Source organism: Triturus cristatus, chromosome 9 (assembly GCF_964204655.1).
Source record: "Triturus cristatus chromosome 9, aTriCri1.1, whole genome shotgun sequence".
In the NCBI taxonomy this organism is placed as follows: domain Eukaryota; kingdom Metazoa; phylum Chordata; class Amphibia; order Caudata; family Salamandridae; genus Triturus; species Triturus cristatus.
Genome location: NC_140592.1, coordinates 439,740,390 through 439,757,120, shown reverse-complemented (window position 1 = coordinate 439,757,120; position 16,731 = coordinate 439,740,390).

The following is a 16,731-nucleotide window of genomic DNA, read 5'->3' as shown; positions in this document are numbered from 1 at the left end:
TAAAATTAGATGTTTAAAGTGATTTTCAAGCTTCCAGGGGCCGTAAACACAAGATTTGAGGAATGGGTAAATGTGAATGAAAATGGCCAATTTATGCACTCTGAGGCCTTAAAAAGTTTTTCTCCACCCCAGCAAGTGAATTAAATAACATTTGTAGGCCTTTATTGTTCAATCAAAAACGTCCGAGTTTTTGATGAAAGAGATAACCACCCCCCCTTACGACATGCTTCAGAAACAAAAAAAATGGTCCGTTTTCAAAAGTTGCCTCTTTGAACTACAATTCACATTTGTACGTGGAAAATCACTTTTAAAGATAAAATGAGATGTTTAAAGTGATTTTCATGCTTCCAGGGGCCTTAAACACAAGATTTGAGGAATGGGTAAAAGTGAATGAAAATGGCCAATTTACTCATTCTGAGGCCTTAAAAAGTGTTTCTCCTCCACGGGAAGTGAATTAAGTAATATTTGTAGGCCTTTATTGTTCAAGCGAAAACGCCCGATTTTTGACGAAAGAGATAACCACCCCCCCTTACGACATGCTTCAGAAACTAAAAAAATGGTCCGTTTTCAAATGTTGCCTCTTTGAACTACAATTCACATTTGTACGTGGAAAATCACTTTTAAAGATAAAATGAGATGTTTAAAGTGATTTTCATGCTTCCAGGGGCCTTAAACACGAGATTGGAGGAATGGGTAAAAGTGAATGAAAATGGCCAATTTACTCACTCTGCGGCCTTAAAAAGTGTTTCTCCTCCACAGGAAGTAAATAAAATACCATTTGGAGGCATTTACAGTTCAATCAAAAACGCCTGTTTTTTGGTGAAAGTGATAACCACCCCCCCTTACGACATGCTTCAGAAATGAAAAAAATGTCCATTTTCAAATGTTGCGTCTTTGAACGACAATTCACATTTGTACGTGGAAAATCACGTTTAAAGATAAAATGAGATGTTTAAAGTGATTTTCATGCTTCCAGGGGCCTTAAACACGAGATTTGAGGAATGGGTAAAAGTGAATGAAAATGGCCAATTTACTCACTCTGCGGCCTTAAAAAGTGTTTCTCCTCCACGGGAAGTGAATTAAATAACATTTGTAGGCCTTTATTGTTAAAGCAAAAACGCCCGATTTTTGACGAAAGAGATAACCACCCCCCCTTACGTCATGCTTCAGAAACTAAAAAAATGGTCCGTTTTCAAATGTTGCCTCTTTGAACTACAATTCACATTTGTACGTGGAAAATCACTTTTAAAGATAAAATGAGATGTTTAAAGTGATTTTCATGCTTCCAGGGGCCTTAAACACGAGATTTGAGGAATGGGTAAAAGTGAATGAAAATGGCCAATTTACTCACTCTGCGGCCTTAAAAAGTGTTTCTCCTCCACAGGAAGTGAATAAAATACCATTTGGAGGCATTTATAGTTCAATCAAAAACGCCTGTTTTTTAGTGAAAGAGATAACCACCCCCCCTTACGACATGCTTCAGAAATGAAAAAAATGTCCATTTTCAAATGTTGCGTCTTTGAACGACAATTCACATTTGTACGTGGAAAATCACGTTTAAAGATAAAATGAGATGTTTAAAGTGATTTTCATGCTTCCAGGGGCCTTAAACACAAGATTTGAGGAATGGGTAAAAGTGAATGAAAATGGCCAATTTACTCCTTCTGAGGCCTTAAAAAGTGTTTCTCCTCCACGGGAAGTGAATTAAGTAATATTTGTAGGCCTTTATTGTTCAAGCGAAAACGCCCGATTTTTGACGAAAGAGATAACCACCCCCCCTTACGACATGCTTCAGAAACTAAAAAAATGGTCCGTTTTCAAATGTTGCCTCTTTGAACTACAATTCACATTTGTACGTGGAAAATCACTTTTAAAGATAAAATGAGATGTTTAAAGTGATTTTCATGCTTCCAGGGGCCTTAAACACGAGATTGGAGGAATGGGTAAAAGTGAATGAAAATGGCCAATTTACTCACTCTGCGGCCTTAAAAAGTGTTTCTCCTCCACGGGAAGTAAATAAAATACCATTTGGAGGCATTTATAGTTCAATCAAAAACGCCTGTTTTTTGGTGAAAGTGATAACCACCCCCCCTTACGACATGCTTCAGAAATGAAAAAAATGGTCCATTTTCAAATGTTGCGTCTTTGAACGACAATTCACATTTGTACGTGGATAATCACTTTTAGAGATAAAATTAGATTTTTAAAGTGATTTTCAAGCTTCCAGGGGCCCTAAACACAAGATTTGAGAAATGGGTAAAAGTGAATGAAAATGGCCAATTTACTCACTCTGAGGCCTTAAAAAGTGTTTCTCCTCCACGGGAAGTGAATAAAATAACATTTGGAGGCCTTTATTGTTCAATCAAAAACACCAGTTTTTTGGTGAAAGAGATAACCACCCCCCCTTACGACATGCTTCAGAAACGAAAAAAATGGTCCATTTTCAAATGTTGCGTCTTTGAATGACAATTCACATTTGTACGTGGATAATCACTTTTAGAGATAAAATTAGATGTTTAAAGTGATTTTCAAGCTTCCAGGGGCCCTAAACACAAGATTTGAGAAATGGGTAAAAGTGAATGAAAATGGCCAATTTACTCACTCTGAGGCCTTAAAATGTGTTTCTCCTCCACGGGAAGTGAATAAAATAACATTTGGTTTCCTTTAATGTTCCATCAAAAACGCCAGTTTTTTGGTGAAAGAGTTAACCACCCCCCCTTACGACATGCTTCAGAAACGAAAAAAATGGTTCATTTTCAAATGTTGCGTCTTTGAACTACAATTCAGATTTGTACATGGATAATCACTTTTAGAGATAAAATTAGATGTTTAAAGTGATTTTCAAGCTTCCAGGGGCCGTAAACACAAGATTTGAGGAATGGGTAAATGTGAATGAAAATGGCCAATTTATGCACTCTGAGGCCTTAAAAAGTGTTTCTCCTCCACGGGAAGTGAATTAAGTAATATTTGTAGGCCTTTATTGTTCAAGCGAAAACTCCTGATTTTTGGCGAAAGAGATAACCACCCCCCCTTACGACATGCTTCAGAAACTAAAAAAATGGTCCGTTTTCAAATGTTGCCTCTTTGAACTACAATTCACAATTGTACGTGGAAAATCACTTTTAAAGATAAAATGAGATGTTTAAAGTGATTTTCATGCTTCCAGGGGCCTTAAACACGAGATTTGAGGAATGGGTAAAAGTGAATGAAAATGGCCAATTTACTCACTCTGCGGCCTTAAAAAGTGTTTCTCCTCCACAGGAAGTGAATAAAATACCATTTGGAGGCATTTATAGTTCAATCAAAAACGCCTGTTTTTTAGTGAAAGAGATAACCACCCCCCCTTACGACATGCTTCAGAAATGAAAAAAATGTCCATTTTCAAATGTTGCGTCTTTGAACGACAATTCACATTTGTACGTGGAAAATCACGTTTAAAGATAAAATGAGATGTTTAAAGTGATTTTCATGCTTCCAGGGGCCTTAAACACGAGATTTGAGGAATGGGTAAAAGTGAATGAAAATGGCCAATTTACTCACTCTGCGGCCTTAAAAAGTGTTTCTCCTCCACGGGAAGTGAATTAAATAACATTTGTAGGCCTTTATTGTTAAAGCAAAAACGCCCGATTTTTGACGAAAGAGATAACCACCCCCCCTTACGTCATGCTTCAGAAACTAAAAAAATGGTCCGTTTTCAAATGTTGCCTCTTTGAACTACAATTCACATTTGTACGTGGAAAATCACTTTTAAAGATAAAATGAGATGTTTAAAGTGATTTTCATGCTTCCAGGGGCCTTAAACACGAGATTTGAGGAATGGGTAAAAGTGAATGAAAATGGCCAATTTACTCACTCTGCGGCCTTAAAAAGTGTTTCTCCTCCACGGGAAGTGAATAAAATACCATTTGGAGGCATTTATAGTTCAATCAAAAACGCCTGTTTTTTGGTGAAAGAGATAACCACCCCCCCTTACGACATGCTTCAGAAACGAAAAAAATGGTCCATTTTCAAATGTTGCGTCTTTGAACGACAATTCACATTTGTACGTGGATAATCACTTTTAGAGATAAAATTAGATGTTTAAAGTGATTTTCAAGCTTCCAGGGGCCCTAAACACAAGATTTGAGAAATGGGTAAAAGTGAATGAAAATGGCCAATTTACTCACTCTGAGGCCTTAAAATGTGTTTCTCCTCCACGGGAAGTGAATAAAATAACATTTGGTTTCCTTTAATGTTCCATCAAAAACGCCAGTTTTTTGGTGAAAGAGTTAACCACCCCCCCTTACGACATGCTTCAGAAACGAAAAAAATGGTTCATTTTCAAATGTTGCGTCTTTGAACTACAATTCAGATTTGTACATGGATAATCACATTTAGAGCTAAAATTAGATGTTTAAAGTGATTTTCAAGCTTCCAGGGGCCGTAAACACAAGATTTGAGGAATGGGTAAATGTGAATGAAAATGGCCAATTTATGCACTCTGAGGCCTTAAAAAGTTTTTCTCCACCCCAGCAAGTGAATTAAATAACATTTGTAGGCCTTTATTGTTCAATCAAAAACGCCCGAGTTTTTGATGAAAGAGATAACCACCCCCCCTTACGACATGCTTCAGAAATGAAAAAAATGGTCCATTTTCAAATGTTGCGTCTTTGAACTACAATTCACATTTGTATGTGGATAATCACTTTTAGAGATAAAATTAGATGTTTAAAGTGATTTTCAAGCTTCCAGGGGCCCTAAATACAAGAATTGAGGAACGGGTAAATGTGAATGAAAATGGCCAATTTATTCACTCTGAGGCCTTAAAAAGTTTTTCTCCACCCCAGCAAGTGAATTAAATAACATTTGTAGGCCTTTATTGTTCAATCAAAAACGCCCGAGTTTTTGATGAAAGAGATAACCACCCCCCCTTACGACATGCTTCAGAAACTAAAAAAATGGTCCGTTTTCAAATGTTGCCTCTTTGAACTACAATTCACATTTGTACGTGGAAAATCACTTTTAAAGATAAAATTAGATGTTTAAAGTGATTTTCAAGCTTCCAGGGGCCCTAAACACAAGATTTGAGAAATGGGTAAAAGTGAATGAAAATGGCCAATTTACTCACTCTGAGGCCTTAAAATGTGTTTCTCCTCCACGGGAAGTGAATAAAATAACATTTGTAGGCCTTTATTGTTCAAGCGAAAACGCCCGATTTTTGATGAAAGAGATAACCACCCCCCCTTACGACATGCTTCAGAAACTAAAAAAATGGTCCGTTTTCAAATGTTGCCTCTTTGAACTACAATTCACATTTGTACGTGGAAAATCACTTTTAAAGATAAAATGAGATGTTTAAAGTGATTTTCATGCTTCCAGGGGCCTTAAACACGAGATTGGAGGAATGGGTAAAAGTGAATGAAAATGGCCAATTTACTCACTCTGCGGCCTTAAAAAGTGTTTCTCCTCCACGGGAAGTGAATAAAATACCATTTGGAGGCATTTATAGTTCAATCAAAAACGCCTGTTTTTTTGGTGAAAGAGATAACCACCCCCCCCTTACGACATGCTTCAGAAATGAAAAAAATGGTCCATTTTCAAATGTTGCGTCTTTGAACGACAATTCACATTTGTACTTGGAAAATCACATTTAAAGATAAAATGAGATGTTTAAAGTGATTTTCATGCTTCCAGGGGCCTTAAACACGAGATTTGAGGAATGGGTAAAAGTGAATGAAAATGGCCAATTTACTCACTCTGCGGCCTTAAAAAGTGTTTCTCCTCCACGGGAAGTGAATAAAATACCATTTGGAGGCATTTATAGTTCAATCAAAAACACCTGTTTTTTGGTGAAAGAGATAACCACCCCCCCTTACGACATGCTTCAGAAACGAAAAAAATGGTCCATTTTCAAATGTTGCGTCTTAGAACGACAATTCACATTTGTACGTGGAAAATCACGTTTAAAGATAAAATGAGATGTTTAAAGTGATTTTCATGCTTCCAGGGGCCTTAAACACGAGATTGGAGGAATGGGTAAAAGTGAATGAAAATGGCCAATTTACTCACTCTGCGGCCTTAAAAAGTGTTTCTCCTCCACGGGAAGTGAATAAAATACCATTTGGAGGCATTTATAGTTCAATCAAAAACGCCAGTTTTTTGGTGAAAGAGATAACCACCCCCCCTTACGACATGCTTCAGAAACGAAAAAAATGGTTCATTTTCAAATGTTGCGTCTTTGAACTACAATTCACATTTGTACGTGGATAATCGCTTTTAGAGATAAAATTAGATGTTTAAAGTGATTTTCAAGCTTTCAGGGGGCGTAAACACAAGATTTGAGGAATGGGTAAATGTGAATGAAAATGGCCAATTTATGCACTCTGAGGCCTTAAAAGTTTTTCTCCACCCCAGCAAGTGAATTAAATACCATTTGTAGGCCTTTATTGTTCAATCAAAAACGTCCGAGTTTTTGATGAAAGAGATAACCACCCCCCCTTACGACATGCTTCAGAAACTAAAAAAATGGTCCGTTTTCAAATGTTGCCTCTTTGAACTACAATTCACATTTGTACATGGAAAATCACTTTTAAAGATAAAATGAGATGTTTAAAGTGATTTTCATGCTTCCAGGGGCCTTAAACACAAGATTTGAGGAATGGGTAAAAGTGAATGAAAAAGGCCAATTTACTCATTCTGAGGCCTTAAAAAGTGTTTCTCCTCCACGGGAAGTGAATTAAGTAATATTTGCAGGCCTTTATTGTTCAAGCGAAAACTCCTGATTTTTGGCGAAAGAGATAACCACCCCCCCTTACGACATGCTTCAGAAACTAAAAAAATGGTCCGTTTTCAAATGTTGCCTCTTTGAAATACAATTCACAATTGTACGTGGAAAATCACTTTTAAAGATAAAATGAGATGTTTAAAGTGATTTTCATGCTTCCAGGGGCCTTAAACACGAGATTTGAGGAATGGGTAAAAGTGAATGAAAATGGCCAATTTACTCACTCTGCGGCCTTAAAAAGTGTTTCTCCTCCACAGGAAGTGAATAAAATACCATTTGGAGGCATTTATAGTTCAATCAAAAACGCCTGTTTTTTAGTGAAAGAGATAACCACCCCCCCTTACGACATGCTTCAGAAATGAAAAAAATGTCCATTTTCAAATGTTGCGTCTTTGAACGACAATTCACATTTGTACGTGGAAAATCACGTTTAAAGATAAAATGAGATGTTTAAAGTGATTTTCATGCTTCCAGGGGCCTTAAACACAAGATTTGAGGAATGGGTAAAAGTGAATGAAAATGGCCAATTTACTCACTCTGCGGCCTTAAAAAGTGTTTCTCCTCCACGGGAAGTGAATAAAATACCATTTGGAGGCATTTATAGTTCAATCAAAAACGCCTGTTTTTTGGTGAAAGAGATAACCACCCCCCCTTACGACATGCTTCAGAAACGAAAAAAATGGTCCATTTTCAAATGTTGCGTCTTTGAACGACAATTCACATTTGTACGTGGATAATCACTTTTAGAGATAAAATTAGATGTTTAAAGTGATTTTCAAGCTTCCAGGGGCCCTAAACACAAGATTTGAGAAATGGGTAAAAGTGAATGAAAATGGCCAATTTACTCACTCTGAGGCCTTAAAAAGTGTTTCTCCTCCACGGGAAGTGAATAAAATACCATTTGGAGGCCTTTATTGTTCAATCAAAAACACCAGTTTTTTGGTGAAAGAGATAACCACCCCCCCTTACGACATGCTTCAGAAACGAAAAAAATGGTTCATTTTCAAATGTTGCGTCTTTGAACTACAATTCACATTTGTACGTGGATAATCGCTTTTAGAGATAAAATTAGATGTTTAAAGTGATTTTCAAGCTTCCAGGGGCCGTAAACACAAGATTTGAGGAATGGGTAAATGTGAATGAAAATGGCCAATTTATGCACTCTGAGGCCTTGAAAAGTTTTTCTCCACCCCAGCAAGTGAATTAAATAACATTTGTAGGCCTTTATTGTTCAATCAAAAACTCCGGGTTTTTGATGAAAGAGATAACCACCCCCCCTTACGACATGCTTCAGAAACGAAAAAAATGGTCCGTTTTCAAAAGTTGCCTCTTTGAACTACAATTCACATTTGTACGTGGAAAATCACTTTTAAAGATAAAATGAGATGTTTAAAGTGATTTTCATGCTTCCAGGGGCCTTAAACACAAGATTTGAGGAATGGGTAAAAGTGAATGAAAATGGCCAATTTACTCATTCTGAGGCCTTAAAAAGTGTTTCTCCTCCACGGGAAGTGAATTAAGTAATATTTGTAGGCCTTTATTGTTCAAGCGAAAACGCCCGATTTTTGACGAAAGAGATAACCACCCCCCCTTACGACATGCTTCAGAAACTGAAAAAATCGTCCGTTTTCAAAAGTTGCCTCTTTGAACTACAATTCACATTTGTACGTGGAGAATCACTTTTAAAGATAAAATGAGATGTTTAAAGTGATTTTCATGCTTCCAGGGGCCTTAAACACAAGATTTGAGGAATGGGTAAAAGTGAATGAAAATGGCCAATTTACTCATTCTGAGGCCTTAAAAAGTGTTTCTCCTCCACGGGAAGTGAATTAAGTAATATTTGTAGGCCTTTATTGTTCAAGCGAAAACGCCCGATTTTTGACGAAAGAGATAACCACCCCCCCTTACGACATGCTTCAGAAACTGAAAAAATCGTCCGTTTTCAAATGTTGCCTCTTTGAACTACAGTTCACATTTGTACGTGGAAAATCACTTTTAAAGATAAAATGAGATGTTTAAAGTGATTTTCATGCTTCCAGGGGCCTTAAACACAAGATTTGAGGAATGGGTAAAAGTGAATGAAAATGGCCAATTTACTCATTCTGAGGCCTTAAAAAGTGTTTCTCCTCCACAGGAAGTGAATTAAGTAATATTTGTAGGCCTTTATTGTTCAAGCGAAAACGCCCGATTTTTGACGAAAGAGATAACCACCCCCCCTTACGACATGCTTCAGAAACTAAAAAAATGGTCCGTTTTCAAATGTTGCGTCTTTGAACGACAATTCACATTTGTACTTGGAAAATCACGTTTAAAGATAAAATGAGATGTTTAAAGTGATTTTCATGCTTCCAGGGGCCTTAAACACGAGATTTGAGGAATGGGTAAAAGTGAATGAAAATGGCCAATTTACTCACTCTGCGGCCTTAAAAAGTGTTTCTCCTCCACGGGAAGTGAATAAAATACCATTTGGAGGCATTTATAGTTCAATCAAAAACGCCTGTTTTTTGGTGAAAGTGATAACCACCCCCCCTTACGACATGCTTCAGAAATGAAAAAAATGGTCCATTTTCAAATGTTTCGTCTTTGAACGACAATTCACATTTGTACGTGGATAATCACTTTTAGAGATAAAATTAGATGTTTAAAGTGATTTTCAAGCTTCCAGGGGCCCTAAACACAAGATTTGAGAAATGGGTAAAAGTGAATTAAAATGGCCAATTTACTCACTCTGAGGCCTTAAAAAGTGTTTCTCCTCCACGGGAAGTGAATAAAATAACATTTGGAGGCCTTTATTGTTCAATCAAAAACACCAGTTTTTTGGTGAAAGAGATAACCACCCCCCCTTACGACATGCTTCAGAAACGAAAAAAATGGTCCATTTTCAAATGTTGCGTCTTTGAACGACAATTCACATTTGTATGTGGATAATCACTTTTAGAGATAAAATTAGATGTTTAAAGTGATTTTCAAGCTTCCAGGGGCCCTAAACACAAGATTTGAGAAATGGGTAAAAGTGAATGAAAATGGCCAATTTACTCACTCTGAGGCCTTAAAATGTGTTTCTCCTCCACGGGAAGTGAATAAAATAACATTTGGTTTCCTTTAATGTTCCATCAAAAACGCCAGTTTTTTGGTGAAAGAGTTAACCACCCCCCCTTACGACATGCTTCAGAAACGAAAAAAATGGTTCATTTTCAAATGTTGCGTCTTTGAACTACAATTCAGATTTGTACATGGATAATCACTTTTAGAGATAAAATTAGATGTTTAAAGTGATTTTCAAGCTTCCAGGGGCCGTAAACACAAGATTTGAGGAATGGGTAAATGTGAATGAAAATGGCCAATTTATGCACTCTGAGGCCTTAAAAAGTTTTTCTCCACCCCAGCAAGTGAATTAAATAACATTTGTAGGCCTTTATTGTTCAATCAAAAACGTCCGAGTTTTTGATGAAAGAGATAACCACCCCCCCTTACGACATGCTTCAGAAACTAAAAAAATGGTCCGTTTTCAAATGTTGCCTCTTTGAACTACAATTCACATTTGTACGTGGAAAATCACTTTTAAAGATAAAATGAGATGTTTAAAGTGATTTTCATGCTTCCAGGGGCCTTAAACACAAGATTTGAGGAATGGGTAAAAGTGAATGAAAATGGCCAATTTACTCATTCTGAGGCCTTAAAAAGTGTTTCTCCTCCACGGGAAGTGAATTAAGTAATATTTGTAGGCCTTTATTGTTCAAGCGAAAACTCCTGATTTTTGGCGAAAGAGATAACCACCCCCCCTTACGACATGCTTCAGAAACTAAAAAAATGGTCCGTTTTCAAATGTTGCCTCTTTGAACTACAATTCACAATTGTACGTGGAAAATCACTTTTAAAGATAAAATGAGATGTTTAAAGTGATTTTCATGCTTCCAGGGGCCTTAAACACGAGATTTGAGGAATGGGTAAAAGTGAATGAAAATGGCCAATTTACTCACTCTGCGGCCTTAAAAAGTGTTTCTCCTCCACGGGAAGTGAATAAAATACCATTTGGAGGCATTTATAGTTCAATCAAAAACGCCTGTTTTTTGGTGAAAGAGATAACCACCCCCCCTTACGACATGCTTCAGAAATGAAAAAAATGGTCCATTTTCAAATGTTGCGTCTTTGAACGACAATTCACATTTGTACGTGGATAATCACTTTTAGAGATAAAATTAGATGTTTAAAGTGATTTTCAAGCTTCCAGGGGCCCTAAACACAAGATTTGAGAAATGGGTAAAAGTGAATGAAAATGGCCAATTTACTCACTCTGAGGCCTTAAAATGTGTTTCTCCTCCACGGGAAGTGAATAAAATAACATTTGGTTTCCTTTAATGTTCCATCAAAAACGCCAGTTTTTTGGTGAAAGAGTTAACCACCCCCCCTTACGACATGCTTCAGAAACGAAAAAAATGGTTCATTTTCAAATGTTGCGTCTTTGAACTACAATTCAGATTTGTACATGGATAATCACTTTTAGAGATAAAATTAGATGTTTAAAGTGATTTTCAAGCTTCCAGGGGCCGTAAACACAAGATTTGAGGAATGGGTAAATGTGAATGAAAATGGCCAATTTATGCACTCTGAGGCCTTAAAAAGTTTTTCTCCACCCCAGAAAGTGAATTAAATAACATTTGTAGGCCTTTATTGTTCAATCAAAAACGCCCGAGTTTTTGATGAAAGAGATAACCACCCCCCCTTACGACATGCTTCAGAAACGAAAAAAATGGTCCGTTTTCAAATGTTGCCTCTTTGAACTACAATTCACATTTGTACGTGGAAAATCACTTTTAAAGATAAAATGAGATGTTTAAAGTGATTTTCATGCTTCCAGGGGCCTTAAACACAAGATTTGAGGAATGGGTAAAAGTGAATGAAAATGGCCAATTTACTCATTCTGAGGCCTTAAAAAGTGTTTCTCCTCCACGGGAAGTGAATTAAGTAATATTTGTAGGCCTTTATTGTTCAATCAAAAACACAAGTTTTTTGGTGAAAGAGATAACCACCCCCCCTTACGACATGCTTCAGAAACTAAAAAAATGGTCCGTTTTCAAATGTTGCCTCTTTGAACTACAATTCACAATTGTACGTGGAAAATCACTTTTAAAGATAAAATGAGATGTTTAAAGTGATTTTCATGCTTCCAGGGGCCTTAAACACGAGATTTGAGGAATGGGTAAAAGTGAATGAAAATGGCCAATTTACTCACTCTGCGGCCTTAAAAAGTGTTTCTCCTCCACAGGAAGTGAATAAAATACCATTTGGAGGCATTTATAGTTCAATCAAAAACGCCTGTTTTTTAGTGAAAGAGATAACCACCCCCCCTTACGACATGCTTCAGAAATGAAAAAAATGTCAATTTTCAAATGTTGCGTCTTTGAACGACAATTCACATTTGTACGTGGAAAATCACGTTTAAAGATAAAATGAGATGTTTAAAGTGATTTTCATGCTTCCAGGGGCCTTAAACACGAGATTTGAGGAATGGGTAAAAGTGAATGAAAATGGCCAATTTACTCACTCTGCGGCCTTAAAAAGTATTTCTCCTCCACGGGAAGTGAATTAAATAACATTTGTAGGCCTTTATTGTTAAAGCAAAAACGCCCGATTTTTGACGAAAGAGATAACCACCCCCCCTTACGACATGCTTCAGAAACTAAAAAAATGGTCCGTTTTCAAATGTTGCCTCTTTGAACTACAATTCACATTTGTACGTGGAAAATCACTTTTAAAGATAAAATGAGATGTTTAAAGTGATTTTCATGCTTCCAGGGTTCTTAAACACGAGATTTGAGGAATGGGTAAAAGTGAATGAAAATGGCCAATTTACTCACTCTGCGGCCTTAAAAAGTGTTTCTCCTCCACGGGAAGTGAATAAAATACCATTTGGAGGCATTTATAGTTCAATCAAAAACGCCAGTTTTTTGGTGAAAGAGTTAACCACCCCCCCTTACGACATGCTTCAGAAACGAAAAAAATGGTTCATTTTCAAATGTTGCGTCTTTGAACTACAATTCAGATTTGTACGTGGATAATCACTTTTAGAGATAAAATTAGATGTTTAAAGTGATTTTCAAGCTTCCAGGGGCCGTAAACACAAGATTTGAGGAATGGGTAAATGTGAATGAAAATGGCCAATTTATGCACTCTGAGGCCTTAAAAAGTTTTTCTCCACCCCAGCAAGTGAATTAAATAACATTTGTAGGCCTTTATTGTTCAATCAAAAACGCCCGAGTTTTTGATGAAAGAGATAACCACCCCCCCTTACGACATGCTTCAGAAACTAAAAAAATGGTCCGTTTTCAAAAGTTGCCTCTTTGAACTACAATTCACATTTGTACGTGGAAAATCACTTTTAAAGATAAAATGAGATGTTTAAAGTGATTTTCATGCTTCCAGGGGCCTTAAACACAAGATTTGAGGAATGGGTAAAAGTGAATGAAAATGGCCAATTTACTCATTCTGAGGCCTTAAAAAGTGTTTCTCCTCCACGGGAAGTGAATTAAGTAATATTTGTAGGCCTTTATTGTTCAAGCGAAAACGCCCGATTTTTGACGAAAGAGATAACCACCCCCCCTTACGACATGCTTCAGAAACTAAAAAAATGGTCCGTTTTCAAATGTTGCCTCTTTGAACTACAATTCACATTTGTACGTGGAAAATCACTTTTAAAGATAAAATGAGATATTTAAAGTGATTTTCATGCTTCCAGGGGCCTTAAACACGAGATTGGAGGAATGGGTAAAAGTGAATGAAAATGGCCAATTTACTCACTCTGCGGCCTTAAAAAGTGTTTCTCCTCCACGGGAAGTAAATAAAATACCATTTGGAGGCATTTATAGTTCAATCAAAAACGCCTGTTTTTTTGGTGAAAGAGATAACCACCCCCCCTTACGACATGCTTCAGAAATGAAAAAAATGGTCCATTTTCAAATGTTGCGTCTTTGAACGACAATTCACATTTGTACTTGGAAAATCACGTTTAAAGATAAAATGAGATGTTTAAAGTGATTTTCATGCTTCCAAGGGCCTTAAAAACGAGATTTGAGGAATGGGTAAAAGTGAATGAAAATGGCCAATTTACTCACTCTGCGGCCTTAAAAAGTGTTTCTCCTCCACGGGAAGTGAATAAAATACCATTTGGAGGCATTTATAGTTCAATCAAGAACGCCTGTTTTTTGGTGAAAGGGATAACCACCCCCCCTTACGACATGCTTCAGAAACGAAAAAAATGGTCCATTTTCAAATGTTGCGTCTTTGAACGACAATTCACATTTGTACGTGGATAATCACTTTTAGAGATAAAATTAGATGTTTAAAGTGATTTTCAAGCTTCCAGGGGCCCTAAACACAAGATTTGAGAAATGGGTAAAAGTGAATGAAAATGGCCAATTTACTCACTCTGAGGCCTTAAAAAGTGTTTCTCCTCCACGGGAAGTGAATAAAATAACATTTGGAGGCCTTTATTGTTCAATCAAAAACACCAGTTTTTTGGTGAAAGAGATAACCACCCCCCCTTACGACATGCTTCAGAAACTAAAAAAATGGTCCGTTTTCAAATGTTGCCTCTTTGAACTACAATTCACATTTGTACGTGGAAAATCACTTTTAAAGATAAAATGAGATGTTTAAAGTGATTTTCATGCTTCCAGGGGCCTTAAACACAAGATTTGAGGAATGGGTAAAAGTGAATGAAAATGGCCAATTTACTCATTCTGAGGCCTTAAAAAGTGTTTCTCCTCCACGGGAAGTGAATTAAGTAATATTTGTAGGCCTTTATTGTTCAAGCGAAAACTCCTGATTTTTGGCGGAAGAGATAACCACCCCCCCTTACGACATGCTTCAGAAACTAAAAAAATGGTCTGTTTTCAAATGTTGCCTCTTTGAACTACAATTCACAATTGTACGTGGAAAATCACTTTTAAAGATAAAATGAGATGTTTAAAGTGATTTTCATGCTTCCAGGGGCCTTAAACACGAGATTTGAGGAATGGGTAAAAGTGAATGAAAATGGCCAATTTACTCACTCTGCGGCCTTAAAAAGTGTTTCTCCTCCACAGGAAGTGAATAAAATACCATTTGGAGGCATTTATAGTTCAATCAAAAACGCCTGTTTTTTAGTGAAAGAGATAACCACCCCCCCCTTACGACATGCTTCAGAAATGAAAAAAATGTCCATTTTCAAATGTTGCGTCTTTGAACGACAATTCACATTTGTACGTGGAAAATCACGTTTAAAGATAAAATGAGATGTTTAAAGTGATTTTCATGCTTCCAGGGGCCTTAAACACGAGATTTGAGGAATGGGTAAAAGTGAATGAAAATGGCCAATTTACTCACTCTGCGGCCTTAAAAAGTGTTTCTCCTCCACGGGAAGTGAATTAAATAACATTTGTAGGCCTTTATTGTTAAAGCAAAAACGCCCGATTTTTGACGAAAGAGATAACCACCCCCCCTTACGACATGCTTCAGAAACTAAAAAAATGGTCCGTTTTGAAATGTTGCCTCTTTGAACTACAATTCACATTTGTACGTGGAAAATCACTTTTAAAGATAAAATGAGATGTTTAAAGTGATTTTCATGCTTCCAGGGGCCTTAAACACGAGATTTGAGGAATGGGTAAAAGTGAATGAAAATGGCCAATTTACTCACTCTGCGGCCTTAAAAAGTGTTTCTCCTCCACGGGAAGTGAATAAAATACCATTTGGAGGCATTTATAGTTCAATCAAAAACGCCTGTTTTTTGGTGAAAGAGATAACCACCCCCCCTTACGACATGCTTCAGAAACGAAAAAAATGGTCCATTTTCAAATGTTGCGTCTTTGAACGACAATTCATATTTGTACGTGGATAATCACTTTTAGAGATAAAATTAGATGTTTAAAGTGATTTTCAAGCTTCCAGGGGCCCTAAACACAAGATTTGAGAAATGGGTAAAAGTGAATGAAAATGGCCAATTTACTCACTCTGAGGCCTTAAAATCTGTTTCTCCTCCACGGGAAGTGAATAAAATAACATTTGGAGGCCTTTATTGTTCAATCAAAAACGCCAGTTTTTTGGTGAAAGAGTTAACCACCCCCCCTTACGATATGCTTCAGAAACGAAAAAAATGGTTCATTTTCAAATGTTGCGTCTTTGAACTACAATTCAGATTTGTACGTGGATAATCACTTTTAAAGATAAAATGAGATGTTTAAAGTGATTTTCATGCTTCCAGGGGCCTTAAACACAAGATTTGAGGAATGGGTAAAAGTGAATGAAAATGGCCAATTTACTCATTCTGAGGCCTTAAAAAGTGTTTCTTATCCACGGGAAGTGAATTAAGTAATATTTGTAGGCCTTTATTGTTCAAGCGAAAACGCCGAATTTTTGATGAAAGAGATAACCACCCCCCTTACGACATGCTTCAGAAACTAAAAAAATGGTCCGTTTTCAAATGTTGCCTCTTTGAACTACAATTCACATTTGTACGTGGAAAATCACTTTTAAAGATAAAATGAGATGTTTAAAGTGATTTTCATGCTTCCAGGGGCCTTAAACACGAGATTGGAGGAATGGGTAAAAGTGAATGAAAATGGCCAATTTACTCACTCTGCGGCCTTAAAAAGTGTTTCTCCTCCACGGGAAGTGAATAAAATACCATTTGGAGGCATTTATAGTTCAATCAAAAACGCCTGTTTTTTTGGTGAAAGAGATAACCACCCCCCCTTACGAAATGCTTCAGAAACTAAAAAAATGGTCCGTTTTCAAATGTTGCCTCTTTGAACTACAATTCACAATTGTACGTGGAAAATCACTTTTAAAGATAAAATGAGATGTTTAAAGTGATTTTCATGCTTCCAGGGGCCTTAAACACGAGATTTGAGGAATGGGTAAAAGTGAATGAAAATGGCCAATTTACTCACTCTGCGGCCTTAAAAAGTGTTTCTCCTCCACAGGAAGTG